Consider the following 22,642-nt stretch of genomic DNA (forward strand, 5'->3'; position numbering starts at 1 on the left):
TTTTATGCACAGTATCAAAGGGTCTAGACTTGTATTTGGACAGATATAGCCTACCATGCGCCTAAGAATTGAGAATGTAATTGGTCATGGAAACTGTGACAACTCGAATTTTAGACTTGCTTTGATGTAACGTTACGTGCTTACGAGAACTAAATTATATGATCTAATGAATGTTATGATGTTATGTGTCATATGTGTATGCATGCTATATGAATGATTATGTGTTCGCGAACCCAAACCGCACAATTTGAACCGATCCGCACAACACTACATTCGAGTGCACAAGCCCTTTGGGCCACACCTTGTACGCGGACCATTAGACAACCGAGTGGGCTCGGCCCACTCCCCACTCGCAAACACAAAACCACATGTGAGGGTTTGATTTTGATTGTTTTGCAAAAACGTCACACACACACACAAACCCTAGAAGCTTTTGCTCTCTCTCGTTTGCTTGGAACCCGACGACACACACACCCTTACAACCGAAGATCATTCTCATCCGGATCATCCTTGTTCCTCCACCAATTCGGTTAGTATGATTAAGTGTTGTTGTTGTTGTTGTTTGTTGAGGTGTTATAGCTAGTCGACCTATATGTGCTTTTACAATAATAATCGGATTGTGGATATATGAAACTGAATGTTTGTTAATCGGTTAACATGTACGGTTATGATAATATTAATCCATTGTTATGTTCGGCTGTGATATGTTTCGGATTGCTGTAATCGGATATGCTTGTTGTTGATGTTCATAAATCGGCTCATATGTTTGGTTAGGGTTCATGTATGATGTTCTTCGGTTTGATTTATGATGATCATGTGATTAAGTGGTACGAATATTGTCATTATTCATGATGTTATGAATTAGGGTTCATACGGATTTGGTGTTAAAAATCCTGTTTAATCGATGGTTTGCTAGTTGAATAATAGGAATTGTGTTAATTGATTGAATGATAATTCTGGTAACAATTGAATGATGTAACCGATCTGCTTGAAATCAGGAAAAACTGTTACACTTGGTTGCGACACGGATTGCGAGTCGAGACCCCATGATCCCGACTCGAGACCACAAACAGCACAAACCGAGACCATGGTTGCGAGTCCCGTTGCGACTCGTAACCGGACCATGACGAACCGAGATCTCCATTGCGACTCGTAACCAGCTGTTGCGACTCGTAATCTCCGGTTACGACTCGAGATCTCCGGTTGCGACTCGAGATCCCCGTTGCGACTCGAGACCGGCTGCACAAACACTGTTTTGGGCCTACACTGTCACGGGCCCAATCTTATGACTGATTGTTATTGGACTGCTTATATTATTTGGGCCGAGACCTTTATGATTGGACTTGTATAATTCTGGGCCGGGTATAGTCTGGGATTAGACATTCAAATCACAAGTGATGTTTACGACATGTTGACTGTTTACGTGCATTACATGCTGCTATGATTACTTGAACCGAACCTGACTTGTGTGGTAACCCTATTAGGACGTGGTTGACCACTATTAGTTCAAGAACCCTCTTTCCTTTGTGTATCTGCCGAGCAAACCAAGGTGAGTTCACACAGCCAAGGCATGGGATTCCCGGGTTGGGAATTGGGTTGGATATGTTATTGTTAACAGAGTTACTCGTACTTACGCATTCTCTAGACTATAGACCATCGTCCTCAGGTTAGTCAGGACACGTTACGTAAAGCCTACGTAACCCAGTATAATTGCCATTTGTCTCCCGGGTCGGGAGGACACGTTACGTAAAGCCTACGTAACCCAATACCATCTACTGGCTTCCAGGTCGGAAGGCCACGCTGCGTAAAGCCTACGTAGCCCCCACGCGTACCCTGTCCTCGGGGAAGGGCACGTCACGTAAAGCCTACGTGACCCTGTACGTTTTCCTGTTCTCGGTAAAGAAGAACACATGGTCGGAAGTTAGTCTAGTAAGTACCGTTAATGAGAAGCCCTCATTAGCCAGGATAGATGTGGGAAGCCCCCACCAGTATTATGAACACAAGGTTTGGGAAGCCCCCACCTTTAGTACACACTAGTATGGGAAGCCCCCGCACTAGCTATACTTATACACTACGTTATGAACTTACTTTCTGTGAACTCGCTCAACTAGTTTGTTGATTATTTGCTGCATGCCTTGCAGGACCTTAGGTACTTTATGGAGCTTGCACAGGGAGGAGCAGGTCGTTGTGGGATACGAATCATGAACGCTAGCTGAACTTATAATTATTTTGAGATACATTACTATGCTTCCGCTACTTAAACGATGTTTGGTTTTGGAACATCAATCATGTCATGATGATTTACATTAATTACTTTTATTATTAAATGCTATGTTTGATATGATTGATGGCTTGATCCTGGTCAGTCACGCTCCCAAGCGGCGGTATTCCGCGGGTGGATTTTGGGGGTGTGACAGAAACCTCAAGACCGCATTGTTCATGCATGTTCGAATAATGATAACATGAACAACCGCAACCCAAAATGCGTAGTACCTCTTACGTGTAATGGTCATATGCCTAAGTGGGAAAAGGGATAAATCGCTGAGGAGGAGAAACCAAACAGTCGTCTCCATCCATACAGCATGTATTCTCTACTTCATGGACCTCGATCGTCCCAAGTAGGAAAATCCTTCGTCGCGCTACCCGTGTGACGAATACATTGATATCCCTTGAGCTCTACGAGCTCCAACAAAATTGTTATAATTTCCATAGAGGTCGGACAAAATGCAAGGAAGAGGTTGTAGCATGGCTCATGCCATATCATCCCTTAGAATAAGACAAATGTCAAACGACGAAGTTTAATGTAATCATTTCCGATAACTAAGATAAGGTAAGGTGTCATAGACACCAAAGAACCAGCACATGTACAAGAATTCCGAGAATATTGAGGAAAATCCTCCATGAGTGGCCAACAATTTTTGTTTACTTTCGACGACTAGCCTCAAACGACTCGTGTTATAGATCAAATGCTAGGTGCGAATAATACGTGTGGTCTTCCTATATCGTAGAGTGTCATAGTAACCATCCCGGTTAGTGTTCTACTAGATAGTAACTTGAACAAGTTAGGAATTTCGTATGGATAGTGATCGTTAGCTTGACCCGCAGAGCCCACCAGGATTTCCATACACTACAAGTTGTTATTACGTGGGCCCCCGTAATAATAAATTGTCTTGCATGGTCACCCTAGCATTCTCTCGTTCAAACATACGATCAGTCAAAGAGAGGACACTATTGTCTATATACCTTCAACATAGGAGGGACCTTCGTGATGGCCCACGTGCTAATGCCCATTGTCATTATTCGTGAAAGGGTGCAACGTTAGCCGAAATAGAAATTAAAGAATTCGTACTAATAACAACTGGAGGGGTACCTTCAAGATGAGTACTTCATCTTCCTTGTTTGGACGAGAGTGTCATCAATCACGATTAGTATGAGCCTCAGAGACCTCGTCCCACTAGTAGAGTTGTTGTCCAAGGCCGCCACCTTCGACTCATCGTCGCTACCGAAGCCAGGCATTTACCGTCCGAGGGAAAACAACCATCTTCCACGGGATCAATGCTTTAGGGTCTCTCTTAGGGACCACGTCCGCCATAAGCTTCGTAACAGACGCGAGGCCATCATTCTCATCACGTGAGTCAAGTGTAATAATAGAATTCATAGTCGAAGGTACTTTCGTTCATGGCAAAATATTTTGTACAACATATAGATATAGATATATATAATCACTAAATCTCATGTTGTTTTTGTTCTCATGTTTCACATGTACTTCCTAATGTTTCGAGTCTATTCCTTATAGACAAACCATGTATTGATCCATATCTGTTACTTATGATTGAGATCGCGTGATAGATCCTCATGTTATGGTGACACAATGAAAACCTTTTGTCATTTTGTCATACTTTTGAAATCGTTTTTGTAATGTTATCAAGTTTGTTTTCATGTGAGAGCCCATAGTGATTGTAGACCAAACTTTAATAAAAGTTTTTCCCCGGTTCACTACAATCGGAACTCTGATACCAATCTGTCACACCATGCTAGTAGCGGAAGCGTATTGTGTGTGACGTAAGAAAGGTAATCATTGCATCCAAATGAGTAAACACATAAACAACGATGTCATAGACATAATGATTTTAACAAAAGATCACAATTTTTCCAACATAGTTTCAAGTTTACCAACGTTCACAACGTTAACCATGACATAGATTAAGTTATATTACATAACACAAAAGCTAGTTTTTGACATAAATCATAGTGAGGTTTTATCCCCTATTTACCCATACGAAGTTGGGATATAAAAGACAAACCCTCTAAAAGTGGCCATCGTTGTCATTGACTTTCCCGTTACCCGTAGTGTATCACCGGCTCAAGACCTGTTTCCTGAAATACATGTAGTTTTAAAAAGTCAACAAAAGTTGAGCGAGTTCATGCAGTTATTGTTATCATATGAAATCTCATAAATGTTATCTTGTAATCATGGTATGTTCTGATTCATACAGGGAGTCTGTTTAAGGATCTATCAGTGGGTAGTGAGCCCCCTGACAAAATGTACCATAAGTAAATAACCAAACCGAGAACACTTTGTTATCATTTGGGATCACAAAAGCACTCCACGGTTAACAACTAGGAGTGGGGCGTGCCTCAAGCCCAATAGATCTACACCTTTTGCACCTTGGTCACTATGTGATTAATGGTTACCAATGTTATCATCCTACTTATGCACATTGATCATGTTATCTTCTACTCCGTAACTAACATACCAATAGTTTAGCATGTATTTCCCCTCGATGTTTTTGAAAACAAAACATTGAAATCAGTGAAAGGAGGGACATGAACTCACAAGTTTGCGTTCCGTGTATTATGATATCGAAGTGAGCGTCCATATGTGTCAATAACCTACTTGTGTACTAATCTCGTTAGACACTAGGTCTTTCGGACCTCGTACAAGTTGTTCATCTTGAATTCTTTATTATGTTCTCGTTTGTCACCTTTGGAACAACTTTGTATTTTAGAGCGTTGATAGTTTACTCGCTCGATTGTTATATGTATTGAATTCATAAGTGTATCCATGTATTCTATGTGCATTGAATTATGTGTGAACGGGCTTCGCCCTTCACATGTCCTCGTGCTCTGCACGCATGTCATTGAGCCTTTGCTCATGTCATTGGGCCGAGCCCATGTCATTTATGTTATCGTATCTAAACCATGTTTTAATGTTATTGGGACGAGCCCATGTTATCTATGTTATTGGGCTTAACCCATGTTTTATTGTTATTGGGCCGAGCCCATGTTATATTGTCATTGGGCCGAGTCCATGTTATATTGTCATTGGTCCGAGCCCATGTTATATTGTCATTGGGCCATAGCCCATGTATTAAGGAATTTGGGCCTAGCCCATTACTAGCTTTGATAGGCCCAATTCTAACTTTATGAGTCCATTAACATAATCTTGCAATTTTTTACCAAAATGTTACCAGGTAGTAAACTTTAAATAAGTTCATTTTTCCTATAAAATAATACTTGGTAATTTGTATAGTTTTCGACTTTCTGGGTTCTTGTTATCGATCGTTTAGATATGTGCTCGTTTTAATGTCTAAAATATGTTGTTTTAGACTCGACTTTGTAGTAACTTGTTCACGATGTCGATATGCCCAATTGGTTGTCGTCAAGTGTTATGTATTTCCATTTCGGCCATTTTATTTAATTGTCCGATTTTGTGACAACTCGAGTTTTCGACTTTCACTTACACATTTATTACGCGTTGACTTTGATTGTGTAGTTGTTTGACTTGTTTGACTTGTAAGTGTGCACGTCATGTTATAATGAAACGTATTGTGGATATTGCATGTTATGTTTTAATGATATAATGTGAACCTGTTAGTACACACTCGAGCTAGCTAAGTCTTGTATAACTTTCCCGAATCTCGACGAAACAGAAGCTTGATCCGTCAACCCAATCTCGACGAAACAGGAAATCTGTTTCGTCAACATCTTCTCGACGAAACAAGTGTTTCGCCGGCCCATCAGTTTCGCCAAGGCCCAGTTCGGGCCCAGTATACTTTTGCACGTATAAGTCATACGGAACCACCCCATTCGTCACACTTTAGCAAAATCAGAGAAACCCTAGAGCTCTCTTAGTGTGACGGCAGCCTTGTGTACCCCCAAGCCCTCGTGAACGATCAAACCCTTGTACCCTCTACCGCAGTTAGTTGCGTGCTTGTTTAATCGGTTTCATTGATGCTTTGATTATTGTTACATGTTGTGTTTGTTTAATTTCTGGTAAGAATATGATTAGATAACCAACATGATTTCTTGGTATGCTCTTGTTATGATTAACAGTGAATGGTTATGATCTTGACGAATTGATTAAGGTTAAGCATGATGTATGTTATTGCTAAACTACATTGACTGACTTAATAAATAAACGAATGATGCTGAATCCAATACTGTAATTGTATGTGATCGGGTTGAGGTTCTTGTCGGTGGTAGGCTAAGTATGGGAACCGTGTTTCCGACTCAATGATTATTGTGTATTCTGTATAATGATTCTGTTAGATGATGGTTGTATGTTGAGCGATTTCTGTATGATTACTGATTGATGTGGTAACGGCTGTTCATGATCATTAGGGTTTCTGTGTTGATACTGTAACTGATCGGCATGATTGGCGTAATTGATATTTGACGTAATTGATATTTGACGTAACTGACTTGTTTGGCGAAACAGAACTCTTGACGAAATAGAATTGTGTTTCGCCAAGGGTTATCAACGAAACAGAAACTTGTTTCGCCAAAGGGTGATTGACGAAACAAGGTATGTTTCGTCAACCTGTGTTTCGCCGACTTGAATACTTTGCACAGTAACCTGACTTAACTCTGTTAGAAGTTAACTGGATAGATTAACTGCTGTTAAGTGATAAGCATGACTTGTATGATCATGAATACGTGCAATGTGCTACTTGTTGATAATTGATGTGTTGTTCACTGTGATTACACTTACGTGCCAACATCGTGAATACAAACTGATTATGTAAACGTGCGTACTCTAGGACTCGATTGATAAACTGTGAGCACATACTTAGCATACCGAGCAAACCAAGGTGAGTTCACACAGCCAAGGCATGGGGTTCCCAGGGTGGGAATGGGTTTTTGGATTATTTATTCGTACTTACTCAGATGATAGAATTTAATGATATGGTCCTCAGGGTGAGGAAGGGTAACGATGAGATACGACCTAGACTAGTATACTAATTGAACTGATCTTCGCACACACGCCAGGGGTTGGCCGCGATATTATGACTGATCTTCGCACACATGCCTTAGAAAGGCCGCGAACTATATACTAAAACTTCGCACACATGCCAGGGTGGCCGCGATACAAATATACATAGTCTAGAATACTTGAGAACTTTCCCTAATCTTCGCATACATGCCTAGAGGGCTGCGATCCGAACTATTACGATACATGACTTAATGAACGAACATAAGGCCTACTCTACTATTATTATTACTGAACTGTTTACTGTGAACTCGCTCAACTAGTTGTTGACTATCTGCTGCATGCCTTGCAGGACCTTAGGTACATATGGAGCTTGCACAAGGAGGAGCAGGTCGTTGTGGGCACGGATCGTGAATGTTTCGTTAAAACACTTTATGACACTTCGTACTTTATTATGTTGGGTTTTATTTATACGCTTCCGCTAAACAGTGATAACATACTTATATTTTGAACACCTTTCATATTGGTGGTTGAATGACATTTGCTTTTACTTATTAATTACATGTTCAATATGATTGGTGGCTTGATCCTGGTCATGTCACGCCTCCAAGCGGTGGTACTCCGCGTGTGGATTTTGGGGGTGTGACAAATTGGTATCAGAGCCATTGGTTATAGAGAACTTGGTTTTAATAAGGGAAAAACGTTTTTATTAAAACCAGACTATAACCAGAACAGTGCTCTCAACGATCCACAACGACGCTTCGCTCCACGTGCAAGACTCAACATCCTAGGTAATAAGGTTTACGTTTATTACCTGCTTGCTAGAACTATATAGAACTTTGCTCGTAGTATGCTTAGATTACATTGCCTACTATACGTCATTACATGAGAACACCTATGTGCTTACACTCTTCTGTCATCGCACTACTCGTGAACCTTTCTCACTTACTCTACTTTTACTATGAAGATCATGTCTGGACGTGTGAACATGACTCAAGCCCAGTTGACGGCTCTTATTAATGAACGAGTAGCTGCGGCACTTGCAGCTGCACCAGCAGGTAGTATACCCTGCGGATGGGATACACACTAGGATATTTGAATCCTACATTCCTAAATCAACCTTTGTATTTAACATTGTCCTATTCTATGCACAATAGGTCAAAACGCTCCACAACCTGTCTGCACATTCAAGAACTTCATGGACTGTCGTCCAAGCACATTCAGTGGCACGGAAGGAGCAGTGGGACTACTCCATTGGTTTGAGAAGCTCGAGTCGGTATTCGAGATGTGTGAATGCCCTGAGGCTCGTAGGGTCAAGTACGCCACTGGTACTTTGGAAGGAATCGCGTTAACTTGGTGGAACGCGCAAGTACAGATCCTAGGGTTGGCAGCTGCTAACGCCACCCCTTGGAACGATTTCAAGGAGCTGATTAAACGTGAATACTGCACACGGGAAGACATCCACAAGTTGGAAGACGAGTTTTACCATTTGAAAATGACTGGGTCAGAAATTGAAGCTTATACCAAAAGGTCAAACGAGCTGGCCGTGCTGTGTCCAACGATGGTGGACCCTCCAGTCAAGCGCATTGAGTTGTATCTCAAGGGGTTAGCGCCAGAGATCCAGAGCCATGTGACATCGGCTAATCTTGACAACATCCAGGCTATTCAGCGCCTTGCTCATCGTATTACGGATCAGGCAGTAGAGCAGAACAAGCTGCCAAAACGCATCAGTGCTACCACTACTGCTGTTACTACTTCTGCTACTCCCAGTGACAACAAAAGAAAATGGGATGGGGATTCCAGCAAGGGATCAGCTTCAGTTCAGTCACAGGTTCAGCAGCGAAAGACTGACAGTTATCAGAGTCCCAGTCAGCACTCTTCAGGCAATCAGGGGCAGGGTGGATATCGGGGAATTCACCCACTATGTAATAAGTGCAACAGACACCACAGTGGACGGTGTCGCAAGGAACGTTGTCAGAGATGCCTCAAGTTAGGGCATGAAGCTAAAGACTGCAGGAGTGCGCGACCTGCGAATCAGAACAAGCAACTACAACTACCAGCTCCACAGAACCAACAACAGCAGCCACAGCGTGGAAACCGGGGGTGTTTCCAGTGTGGGGCAGAAGGTCATTTCAAACGTGATTGCCCTCAATTGAACCAGAACCAGAATCGCAACAACAACAACAACCAGGGCAACAGGAACAACAACAACGGGGGAAACAACAACAACAATGGCAACGAAGCTCGGGGTCGTGCTTTCGTGCTGGGTCGGGGCGACGCAATGAATCATCCCAATGTGGTTATGGGTAAGTTTCTTCTCGACGATATTTATGTTACTGTCTTATTTGATTCGGGTGCAGATACAAGTTATATATCGTTAAAAGTGAGTAAAATGTTAAAACGTACAACAACACCCCTAAACACCAAACATGTCGTAGAGTTAGCAAATGGTAAAAGTGTAGAAGCCACACATGTAGTCAAGGGTTGTAGCATCGTTTTAGCTGGTCAGACCTTCTCAATTGATCTTATACCCATAGTTTTGGGTAGTTTCGACATCGTCATCGGTATGGATTGGTTATCCCAACATCACGCAGAAATTTTATGCAAGGAAAAGATAGTTCGCATTCCTCGTTCTGGCAAGGAACCTCTCGAAGTTCAAGGTGACAAGAGTGGTGCTGTGGTTAGCATCATCTCTTTCTTGAAGGCTCAGAAATGTTTACGAAAGGGGCACACTGCCATCTTGGCACTTGTTACTGATACATCAGCGAAAGAAAAGAAGTTGGAGGATATTCCAGTAGTACGCGACTTTCCTCAGGTGTTTCCTGAAGATTTACCTGGGCTACCGCCTCATCGCCAGGTCGAATTCCAGATTGATTTAGCTCCTGGAGCAGCACCAATAGCCCGCGCACCGTTTCGTTTGGCTCCAACTGAACTGGAAGAACTGTCAAAGCAACTACAAGAGCTTTTGGAAAAGGGCTTCATTCGTCCAAGCTCTTCGCCTTGGGGAGCTCCAGTGTTATTCGTGAAAAAGAAGGACGGTACCTTCAGGATGTGCATTGATTACCGGGAACTCAACAAGGTGACGGTGAAGAACCGTTATCCTCTTCCGCGTATAGAAGACTTGTTCGACCAGCTGCAAGGGTCGAGTTACTACTCCAAGATAGACTTGAGGTCAGGGTATCATCAGCTGAGAGTCCGGGATGAGGACGTCTCCAAAACCGCATTCAGAACTCACTACGGTCACTACGAGTTCCTTGTTATGCCATTCGGGTTAACGAACGCGCCCGCAGTATTCATGGATTTAATGAACAGAGTGTGCAAGCCGTATCTAGACAAGTTCGTTATTGTTTTCATCGACGACATTCTGATTTACTCCAAGAGTCAGGAGGAACACGAACAGCATTTACGATTAATCTTGGAACTGCTACGAAGGGAACAGTTGTACGCCAAGTTTTCTAAATGCGACTTCTGGCTTCGTGAAGTCCACTTTCTAGGCCACATGGTGAACAAGGATGGGATTCATGTTGATCCATCCAAGGTAGATTCGATCAGAAACTGGCCTGCACCGCGTACACCGACAGAAATACGCCAATTCTTATGTTTGGCGGGTTATTACAGGCGATTCATCAAAGACTTCTCGAAGATCGCACAGCCGCTTACACTACTGACACAGAAAGGTGTCACCTACCGTTGGGGAGATTCCCAGGAAACCGCTTTTCAGTACTTAAAAGATAGGCTTTGCAGCGCACCTATTCCTTCATTGCCAGAGGGCACGGAAGATTTTGTGGTCTATTGTGACGCATCGATACAGGGGCTCGGTTGTGTATTGATGCAACGGGATAAAGTTATTGCTTACGCTTCGCGGCAACTCAAGATTCATGAACGGAACTACACGACGCACGATCTAGAGCTGGGAGCTGTTGTTTTCGCGCTTAAGATATGGCAACACTACCTGTACGGTACCAAGTGCACAATTTACACCGATCACAGGTGTCTCGAGCATATCCTTAGGCAAAAGGATTTGAACATGCGTTAACGAAGATGGGTCGAACTTCTGAACGATTACGAATGCGCCATCAAGTACCATCCAGGCAAAGCCAATGTCGTGGCTGATGCCCTCAGTCGGCATTAGCATCTGCTAAAGGAAATCCATTTAGGCCATGGTATGTCTTAATGACTTAGGGTTACCATGAGGAGGATTTTGGTTGCCGTTAATGTTCGAGCTACTTCCACTTGGTCCTCCTTGCGAGGCAGCATATTGAGCAATGGCGGCAGCAATAACTTGCTGTAGTTCTTCAGGAGTAGTGGGCATCGGCTGAGGTTGTCGTCTTGGTGCCATCTTCTAAAGATGCGTACGTCGATTAGGCCATAATAAACATACGTATATAGTAATAATAATATATAACATCTCATGTTATCAATACATCACACACAACATCCCATGTCCCAACATCCCATGTCACAAATTTCATACCTACAACATCCCATGTCCCAACATCCCATGTTGCAAATATCATACATACAACATCCCATGTCCCAACATCCCATGTTGCAAATATCATACATACAACATCCCATGTCCCAACATCCCATGTTGCAAATATCATACAACATCCCATGTCCCACCATCCCATGTCACAAAACATAAATAAGAAATCAAGTGAATCAGATATGGTGAGAATACGATGATTGTTATATATATCGAGACCATAATGTGGTAAGGGTATCAGTACGTCACTGTATCATACAATCACAAATCAAATAGGGGCTACATCACCCCTGTCAAAAACAATATCACATCAGTGTCACATACATCCAGTACATCAACAAATATCAACAAAAATCAGTATCGTCAGATGGTCTCCAAAAGGCTGTGCAGTCACAATCGCGGTCGTCTCACCATCGCCTACCACTATGGCACCAATGAGCCCTATGCGGATGGGGGTGGAGGAGGGGGAAAGTGAGTGTAGAGTAAGCGGCGTAAATGAAGCCAATCCTCCTCCATCGCCTGCTGAGTGCGAATAACAGATGCAATCTGCTGCTCCATAGTCGTAAGTCGGGCAGCAAAGTCAGGAGGTAATGATCGAAAAGGCTGAAAAGATGAAGATGTCTGACCAAGATATGGACCAAAAGATAGCTGAGCTCTCTCGAGCTCCTGGAGTCGCTGTGTATGGGAATCATGCTGATGGACAAAGGACATCAAGACGTCCTCAATGGTATGTCCCATATGGAATGGATGATATGGATCAGTAGGTGGCATCGGCGAGGAAGATGACCAAAGCAGTGGCGTGCTGGTGGGATCGAATGGTGCTACATGAACAGAAGATGGAACAGGTGTCATCTGAGGTATGAAAGGCATAGGCATCGGTATGTGCCCAAAGAGGTGGGCTGAAGAGCCCTCTCCAGGCCCTGCTGGAGGTACAAACGGTGGGATCTGAAATGAAAAATCAGTATGATGTGCCTCAGTGTGATGTGGTGGAAGCGGTGGAACATCCTCGTCAGCCGGTATCCAACCGTGCTGAGCCTCCTCATCGGGTGGATCCATATGCTCTGCAAATAGAGCGTGCTCAGGCTCAATGGGTACAGGATCAAAAGGAGCAATGACAGGATCAACATGATCAATATGATGGTCAACAAGGACGTCAGCAATCAAAGGTGGGTCAACAAAAGGATCAACAGCATGATCAGCAACTAACATAGGGACATCATCAATAGGAAGATCGCCAACTGGCGGGTCAGCCAAAACAGGCTCAATAGGAACGTCAGCATGTACCAAGTCATGCTCATGTACAGGATCGAAAGCAGCTGCCTGCTCTGGGGCTACGGCAGGCTCCGGGTCGTCAAAAGCCATGTCAAAATCCAACTCTGGATCAAAGGGATCGATAGGATCGACGGGATCGACAGGGTCCTCCATATGCTGGTCCATAGGAATATACTCAATATCGCGGTCAGGATCAAATCCTGGAGGAAAAACGGGATCGGAGTCCTCAATAACGTCGTGCTCAAATACAAGGCTCGGAATGGGGGCGGCAGAAGATGCCTGATCAGGGTCCGAGTCATGAACAAAATGCTGAATGCTCACCTCGTGAGACGGAGCAGATGCCACAGACTCAAAAGAGTCTGGGACTGGTGAGTGAGCGGGCGAGTCTCCAGCTGGGGCATCAGCAATCATCAAGAGACCGCCAGCGGGTAAAGGGGCTGCATCAGGATCCTCGTCCTCAAAAGGCTCGTCCTCGTAGAGATCGATGTCGCCGTCAGCCTCGGCGTCTAGTAATAGCTCGTGTGCTGGGTAAGAAGCAAGAGGAATCGGAGCTGGAATCACAACAAGGGGAAGATACTCAGCAGGATCGCCATCAATAGGCTCATAGGCACCCTCGGGTAAAGCGAAGGGCAAGGAGTCATCAGTATGCTCATCAATGCCGTCGGGTAGAGCGAACGGCTGGAAGTCATCATCATCCGTGCTCGAGTAGTCTGAGGTATGCACCTCATGCTCCGATGACACAATGTCATCCGACACTATGGGTAGAGGTCCAGTGGTATCTGAGTCTCCGGTGCCTGATATATCCATGTGTCTGTAACACAATCACAAGTATGCACAAATAATCAGTAAATCAGGTAATCACATAAGTTACCAAATAATAGTCACATAATTCTCCTAGTCCCACTAGCCTCCCAGCCTCCCAGACTGTCCTTCCTAGTCCCACTAGCCAACTTTCCCAGCCTCCCAGACTGACTCCCTAGTCCCACTAGCAAATTCTCCCAGCCTCCCAGACTGACTCCCTAGTCCCACTAGCAAATTCTCCCAGCCTCCCAGACTGACTCCCTAGTCCCACTAGCCAACTACCTCGATCCATTAGATCGAGCCTCGGCCTCCCAGACCGAGCCTCAGTCTCCCAGACCGAGCCTCAGCCTCCCAGACTGAGCCTAAAAATAAATAAAATATGCTCAACATTTGTTTACAAAAAGGTTTTGGATCTGGACTTAAGTGGTATGCAGAAAAATGTTTTCGTGAGAGCCCTAGTGATCATAGTCTAGACTCGAGAAGGAATCCTAGTTCGCTATGATCAGAGCTCTGATACCAAGCTGTCACACCCTGGCTTTGCGGAAGCGTGGTTAATTTGGTGTGACTTCTTAATACCATAGCTTAATCATAACAAGCTATATGAATTAAAATATGCAAGATCATCCATTAAAATAAAATAGTAAAACATTGTCTTAATGGGTTAAACACCCAACAACCACAACTTGTCTAAACATTACGAATGCAAACTTAACATAAACATGATTCAAGGACTGTGACTTGTCCAGGAAAGAGTCACAAGCCTCGAACCCTGGATGACCTCGGGCCTAATGCAGCGGAAAACAAGCCATACCGCGCCAGATCGTTAATTCCCTGAAATACATGTAAGTTGAAAAATCAACAATAATGTTGAGCGAGTTCATGCGAAAGTGCGTAAACAAACCTTTATCTTTATCAAAAACCTGGTATGTAGCAAATAAGGAAAAAGAGATCACCAATGGTTTGCAAGGCCATTGATATGTGTGAAGTGCAAGTAGGGATGACTCAAACCTAGCGGATTTATGCGTCGGGCACTAAGTCACCCCGAGGTCCGTTATGCTGGACCTGGGGCTGGGCTCGCTACACCCAGATAGATCTACCGCTCCTGTCCCTCGGTCCTACTACGAGGATTAATGGCCTCAAGTTGTGCCTACCCACTCACATGATCTGAGTAACAACCTCCTTACGCTAACCATACCATGTATAAACATATTCATAATCATAGTAACATGTATTTCACCCCCGCAGTTTATAAAACTAAAAACATTTAAGAGAAAAGGGGGACATGAACTCACAGTGAGTGCGTCACAATACCAAGTAATCCAAATATCCAACTGCTGCGCAACGACCTACATGTGCTAATTCTATTAGACGGATGGCCGTGCCTTAGCTTATAGTTTAATTTTTCGGGAAACGGTTAGACAACCGTTCCGTGTATATACTTGGTAGAAAATCTCCTTCCCAAGGATGGGGGAATTAATACATGTGCGTTTATAATATTAAGTCTCACTTAATATATTTTATTTCTCATTCCAAAATATAATTATTTTTCTCAAAAATAATATATTTTCTCTTTACATAATACTTTCCAAAATAATACGTTGACAATATCCGCGTTTATGAATATTTCCGTATAAAGCGTAAGTTACGTTTTGGCGATTAAGTGGTAATAGTAATTACCATTGTAACTTATATGTTTGTCGTAAAGGCGTTGGTATTATTTTGGGTTCGACAAAGTTAGTAAATATTATTTTTACTCTAAAAATAATATTTATATATTTTCACAAAATAATCATAAACAGTGTGATGAAAAATATATTTATCGAATAAATACTTATCACGTTTAGTTTTTGTGAAAATCCCACCTCCGAATATTTGATAAATAAAGTCATGGCGAAATATAGTTTGAAAACATGTCAAAAGTAGTCTAACACTTGTAAATAATTCTAAGTGTTAGATTTTTAGAAAATTTCGCCAGAGTTTCCCCTGTAACTGGAGGTGGCCACGCTTTCAAGCGTATCATTTTCTTTTACAAAATCACTTCAACAATTTCTTTTAAATCAACCAAATCAATTTCCGATACTTCAAACTAGTTTCAACACATTAAACTTGTAGACTAGTATGTAAAATCACATTATTACATGAACTTGTAGTTTTTCTAAAACTATTGTGTAGATCTCGTTACATTTAGTGGATCTATGTATAAAATAGTTTAGTCTTGCAAAAACCCCGTTTTTGGAACAAATCACTCTTTACAACTTCCCGACAATTTTTATAAAAATTGTTATTTTGTCGGATCTTTCGTCTCACAAGTGTTTATACACTTGTAGTTTATAAAAATCATCTTTGTTAACATGTTATCCAACTTGTATAAAACATGATTTTCTCGACACCCGGTTCTACGAATATACCACTTGTACATACGTAGATCGGCTCGTTTTAAATACTATTTTACATGTCAAAACACTTTTACACAAGTTCATGTTTCCCGTGTGGTGGAGTTTCACCTTTTAACCCTTGTACTAAACGAAACAAGTGTATGTCAAGATTCATGATCTTAACAAAGTCGGGTTAAACGATGATAAGAGCCACCACAACGTAGATCGGGCCTCAACAATCAACATATTCAAATACTACGACTTTTACACGCGACATGACTCTTTATCCAACAAAATTCATGTTTTAGTAGTCTTTATAGATTCAAAAGGTGGGTTACCGACTTTTAACCGTTAAAAATCCTTTTAACCACTTTAGATACGTTCAAGAACAAGTTTTAAATGTTATACCTCTAGCTCGGGGCTAGGGAAGAATCTAGTCGAAAATGGCGTGGATAAAAGCAAGTGAGCGAGGTCCTTCAACTTTCGTTTGCTTCCGGCTTCCTTATACGTGATCCCCGACACTAGTATATGCTCGGAATTGCAAGACACGAACCGAAAAATGGATGGATGGTTGTGGGTATGTTCGGCCGAGAGGGAGGGGCAAGGAGGGAGACAGAAAGTGTGTTGGGTGTGTGTGAGTTTGTGTGGTGTGGGTGTGTGTTTATATAGAAAATTCAAGTGCCTTCGTCCATCGGTTTATATCGTCTAGATGTCCGCGTAATCTAATAAAATAATCAAAAGTTGTACTTGTCTTGTCCTCTTGGTTGGGCCGATCCCATTAGGGGGAATGCCATCCGGTTCGATCTCGATTGTTCAGTTAAGGTTTAGTTTGGTTAAGTCGGTTAACTTTAGGGACTAACCCCGTTAGTTGTTTAATGCGTTATAAAGCGGGTGTTAGGGTAATCAGGGACCCTAACTGGCTCAGAAAAAGGCTAATAATATTTTTGGCAATATTTTTATGTTCCGGGTATAGTCCGGTTGTTCGGTCGGATAGTAATCCGTTAAAGTGCTTAAGTAATCCTTTAAGCGTTGTAAATAATATTTTTAGCGACACAATCTATTCTGCAAAGTGTCAGGAATAATTCCTCATGTTTTGGCACTTTATTAATTAGCTAGAAGCTAGTATGTTGACAGAAGTGCTGTGTTTTGTGCTTAGAATACGTTTTAGGCACATCCAATCTCTATATCTTATTCCTAGAGACGCAATTATACAACCCTTGTATCTCTACACACACTATGGGTGTAGTAAAATATTTCTGGCTCAATCAGGCCTTTAGAGGCAGTGTCTGCCTGATGCTGGCTATATCAGCATGTCAAATAGGTTATCCGTTCAAATGCTACTGTGCTTTTGTGCATCATGTTTGTCACTAATGTTCAGTAAATAAATAATGTAGTGATGGAAAAATCAAAGTATGATGCAGATATGTACAAGTATCAACAATCAAGTAGCAGTTTATCCGAAATCTCAGTCAAGCACAGTAATTAGGCAACAATTAATAGTTAATTAAGTCATACGGATACCTGGTTTTGTGAGGGTTGTCACATTCTCCCCCCGTTAAATAAATTTCGTCCCGAAATTTTAAATTCTGCTTGTAGAAGCAGGGTTCTTAGGAAATAAGTGGGGGTATTTCTCTTTCATTCGGTCTTCACGCTCCCAGGTGAACTCAGGACCATGTCTAGCATTCCAGCGAACTTTGACGAGCTTGACACTGCTCCGGCGGGTCTTGTTAACTTTCCAATCCGTGACCTCGACAGGTTCTTCAACGAAGTGGAGCGTGTCATCAACATGAATTTCGTCGGTAGGAATGGCAATGTTAACTTGAGTTGGACTTCTCTTCAAATTGGATACATGAAATGTATCGTGAACATTATTCAGTTCGGCAGGTAGATCCAACTTGTGTGCTACGGTCCCAATTCTTTCCAAAACCTTGAAAGGACCAATGTAGCGCGGATTCAACTTCCCACGTTTCCCAAATCGTGCCACACCCTTCCAGGGTGATACCTTCAACAAAACCATATCCCCAACCTCAAACTCCTGAGGTTTCCTTTTCAGATCTGCGTAGGTCTTCTGACGGTTACGAGCCGCACTAATGCGATCTCGGATTTGCGCGATCTTATCTGTAGTTTCCTGAACTACATCGGGACCTACTAATTGTCTATCGCCTGCGTCAGACCAACAGAGCGGCGACCTGCACTTGCGCCCATATAAAGCTTCGAATGGCGCGGCACCAATACTGGTGTGGTAGCTGTTGTTGTACGAAAATTCAACCAGGGGTAAATGCTTATCCCAGCTACCGCCTAAATCCATCACACATGCTCTCAGCATGTCCTCCAACGTCTGAATTGTCCGCTCACTTTGGCCGTCGGTCTGCGGGTGAAAAGCTGTGCTCATATTCAGCTTTGAGCCAAAAGCTTCCTGGAAGGATTGCCATATCCTCGATACGAACCTCCCATCTCTATCAGAAATAATCGAGAGAGGTACTCCATGGCGTGTAACAATCTCTCTCATGTAGATTTCAGCCAATTTGCTTGTATTATCCTTCTCGCGGATAGGTAAGAAGTGTGCTGACTTCGTTAAGCGATCCACTATCACCCAGATAGTGTCATGGCCTTTTGGCGTTCTTGGCAACTTCGTAACAAAATCCATGGAGATTTCTTCCCACTTCCACTGGGGAATTTTTGGTTGCTGCAGAAGTCCCGAAGGCTTCTGGTATTCCGCCTTAACTTTGGCGCAAGTTAAGCATTTGCTCACGTAAATAGCAACATCGCCTTTCATCCTAGGCCACCAGTAATAATCTTTGAGATCCTGGTACATTTTATCCGCTCCAGGGTGGATAGAGTACCGTGACCTGTGAGCTTCATCAAAAATAACTTCTCTTAAACCACCAAACAGAGGAACCCAAATCCTTTTCCCAAAACACAATGTTCCTTCCCTGTTTGGCACCAACATCTTCTCCATCCCACGGAGATATTCTGCCTCAAGGTTTCCCTCCTTGAGAGCTTCCTTCTGTGCTGCACGAACGCGTGAGGAAAGGTCGGTCTGAATTATCATTTCCATAGCCCTAACCCTTATGGGCTTGATCCTTTCCTTACGACTTAGGGCATCAGCGACCACATTCGCCTTCCCTGGATGATACTTGATCTCGCAGTCGTAATCGTTCAACAACTCGACCCATCGTCTTTGCCTCATGTTCAACTCCTTCTGGTTGAATATATGCTGGAGGCTCTTGTGATCTGTGAAGATTGTACACTTTGTACCGTAAAGGTAGTGTCTCCAGATCTTCAAGGCAAAAACCACTGCGCCTAGCTCCAAATCATGAGTGGTATAGTTCTTTTCGTGCACTTTCAGTTGGCGTGATGCGTAGGCGATAACCTTTTGACGTTGCATCAACACACAACCCAATCCTTGACGCGATGCGTCGCAGTATACCACGAAATCATCAGTACCTTCTGGTAGAGCTAAGATTGGCGCGTTGCAAAGCTTATCCTTCAATGTCTGGAACGCCTCATCCTGTTTGATTCCCCAATCAAACTTCTTATCCTTCTGCGTGAGGAGCGTTAACGGTTGAGCGATCTTTGAAAAGTTCTCGATGAACCTTCGATAATAGCCAGCCAAACCCAAGAATTGCCGAATCTCGGTTGGCGTCTTTGGCGTTTCCCAATCTTTGATCGCCTCGATTTTGGTTGGAACCACGTGGATTCCATCTCCATTCACCACGTGTCCAAGGAATTGCACCTCACGTAGCCAAAACTCACACTTAGAGAACTTGGCGTACAATTGTTCCTTCTTTAGTAGCTCCAGAATGGCTCTAAGATGCTGCTCGTGCTCAGCCTTCGTCTTCGAATAAATCAAGATGTCGTCGATGAATACAATCACGAACTTATCCAAGTACGGCTTACAAACTCGGTTCATCAAATCCATGAACACTGCAGGTGCGTTTGTCAAACCAAACGGCATAACCAGAAACTCGTAGTGTCCATAACGAGTTCTGAAGGCTGTCTTCGGGATACTCTCCTCCTGTATCCGTAGCTGATGGTACCCGGATCAAAGATCGATCTTTGAATAGAAGCTTGAACCTTGAAGCTGGTCGAACAGATCATCGATTCTTGGCAGGGGATACCTATTCTTGATCGTCAGCTTGTTCAACTCTCTGTAGTCAATGCACATCCGAAAACTACCATCCTTCTTCTTCACAAACAAAACTGGAGCTCCCCAAGGCGAGAAGCTTGGTCGGATAAAACCCTTGTCTAACAACTCTTGAAGTTGTGTCGACAGTTCTTGCATCTCAGATGGAGCAAGTCTGTAGGGTGCCTTAGCCACAGGCGCAGCGCCCGGAACTAAGTCGATGCGAAACTCCACTTGTCTTTGAGGTGGCAAGCCAGGCAAGTCTTCTGGAAAGACTTCCGGGTATTCCCTCACGACAGGGATGTCTTCGATCTTCGGCTCAGCAGCCTTCTTATCCACAATGTGTGCTAGAAAAGCAACACATCCTTTCCTCAAACACTTCCTTGCTTTCAGGCAGCTAATCATCCTTAACGGCGTCTCACGCTTCTCCCCATGAACAACAATGGTCTCACCATCGTCGGTCGGGATACGAACAATCTTCTCGTGACAAACTATCTCTGCTTTATTACTCGATAACCAATCCATCCCTACTACCACGTCGAAGCTTCCCAACTGGACTGGTAGTAGATCGAGAGCAAACTCACGCTCTCCCAACTCGATTACGCAACCTCGAATCACCTCGCTAGCTTCTACTAACTTCCCATTCGCTAATTCGATCGAGTAAGGAATATCTAACTTACTAGCGGCTAAACCAAGCATGTTCTTAAATTCTAACGATACGAAGCTATAATCGGCACCAGTATCAAACAAAACGGATGCATAGCGTTGGTTTACAGGGAACGTACCAGTGACAACGTTGGGATCCTGGCGCGCTTCCCTGGCCTCCATGTTAAACACTCTTCCACGTGCCTGGGTTAATTCTGGGCAATTCCTCTTGAAATGCCCTTGATCTCCACAATTGAAACATCCGGGCCTCTGCCCGTTTCCACCATTGTTTCCAGCTTGATGGTTTCCCTGGTTCCGATTCATGGTGCCTGCTTGGTTAGCATTGTTGGCACGGTTTCCATCACCTCCCAGGTTTCCTTGTGGGCGGTTCCCAGCACCACCACGGTTGTTCCTATTCCCATTTCCTCCTTGGCCTCCCCGGCCAGCATTAGCCCAACAGAAATCCTTCGTATGACCAGTCTTCCCACATGATTCACAAACTCTCAGGCTGCAACGACCAGAGTGATGTTTTTGGCATGAGTTGCACTTGGGGTGTGCACCCATGTATCCCTTCCCTTTCTTTCTACCACCAGCTGAATCCTGAGCTGGCGCACTCGATTCTCCCTTTTTAACCACCATCCCGGTGCTTTGCTTGAAACTCGAAAACTTCCGCTTATTACCACCAGATGACTCCACATGAGTCTCTTTCTTCTTGGGCTCAACCCCATCAAACTTGTTCAACCGAATCGCCTCTTCGGTGAGAGCCACACTCAGATCAATGGCTTCTGTGATGGTTGCAGGTTTGGAAGAAGTCACCATGCTGATTATCTGAGGAGCCAATCCCCAGATGAAGCGTTCAATCCTCTTGAACTCCGGTGTAACCATGTAGGGTACCACGTGCGACAAATCGTGGAACCTCTGGACATACTCAGCTATCTTGGAACCTTCCATCTTTAGGTGCCAGAATTCGGTCTCTAACCTCTGAATTTCCGCGCGAGAACAGTACTTCTTGCGCATGAGTTCTTTCAACTCAGTCCAGGTCAGTGCGTAAGCTGCGGCTTCGCCAAGGGTCTGGACCTGTAGATTCCACCAGGATAGGGCTCCATCCACAAATAGCCCTGAGATGTAAGTGACTTGCTGATCCACAGCGCACTTGCTCATGTGTAGTACGGACTCGGTCTTTTCTGCCCAGCGGACGAAAGCAACAGCACCACCTGTGCCGTCGAAGTTTATGGGCTTACAGTCCAAAAATTGTTTGTAGGTGCACCCTGCACATACATTACATCATAGGAACGGCATTAGCATCTGCTAAAGGAAATCCATTTAGGCCATGGTATGTCTTAATGACTTAGGGTTACCATGAGGAGGGTTTTGGTTGCCGTTAATGTTCGAGCTACTTCCACTTGGTCCTCCTTGCGAGGCAGCATATTGAGCAATGGCGGCAGCAATAACTTGCTGTAGTTCTTCAGGAGTAGTGGGCATCGGCTGAGGTTGTCGTCTTGGTGCCATCTTCTAAAGATGCGTACGTCGATTAGGCCATAATAAACATACGTATATAGTAATAATAATATATAACATCTCATGTTATCAATACATCACACACAACATCCCATGTCCCAACATCCCATGTCACAAATTTCATACCTACAACATCCCATGTCCCAACATCCCATGTTGCAAATATCATACATACAACATCCCATGTCCCAACATCCCATGTT

Source organism: Helianthus annuus, chromosome 17 (assembly GCF_002127325.2).
Source record: "Helianthus annuus cultivar XRQ/B chromosome 17, HanXRQr2.0-SUNRISE, whole genome shotgun sequence".
Lineage (NCBI taxonomy): Eukaryota > Viridiplantae > Streptophyta > Magnoliopsida > Asterales > Asteraceae > Helianthus > Helianthus annuus.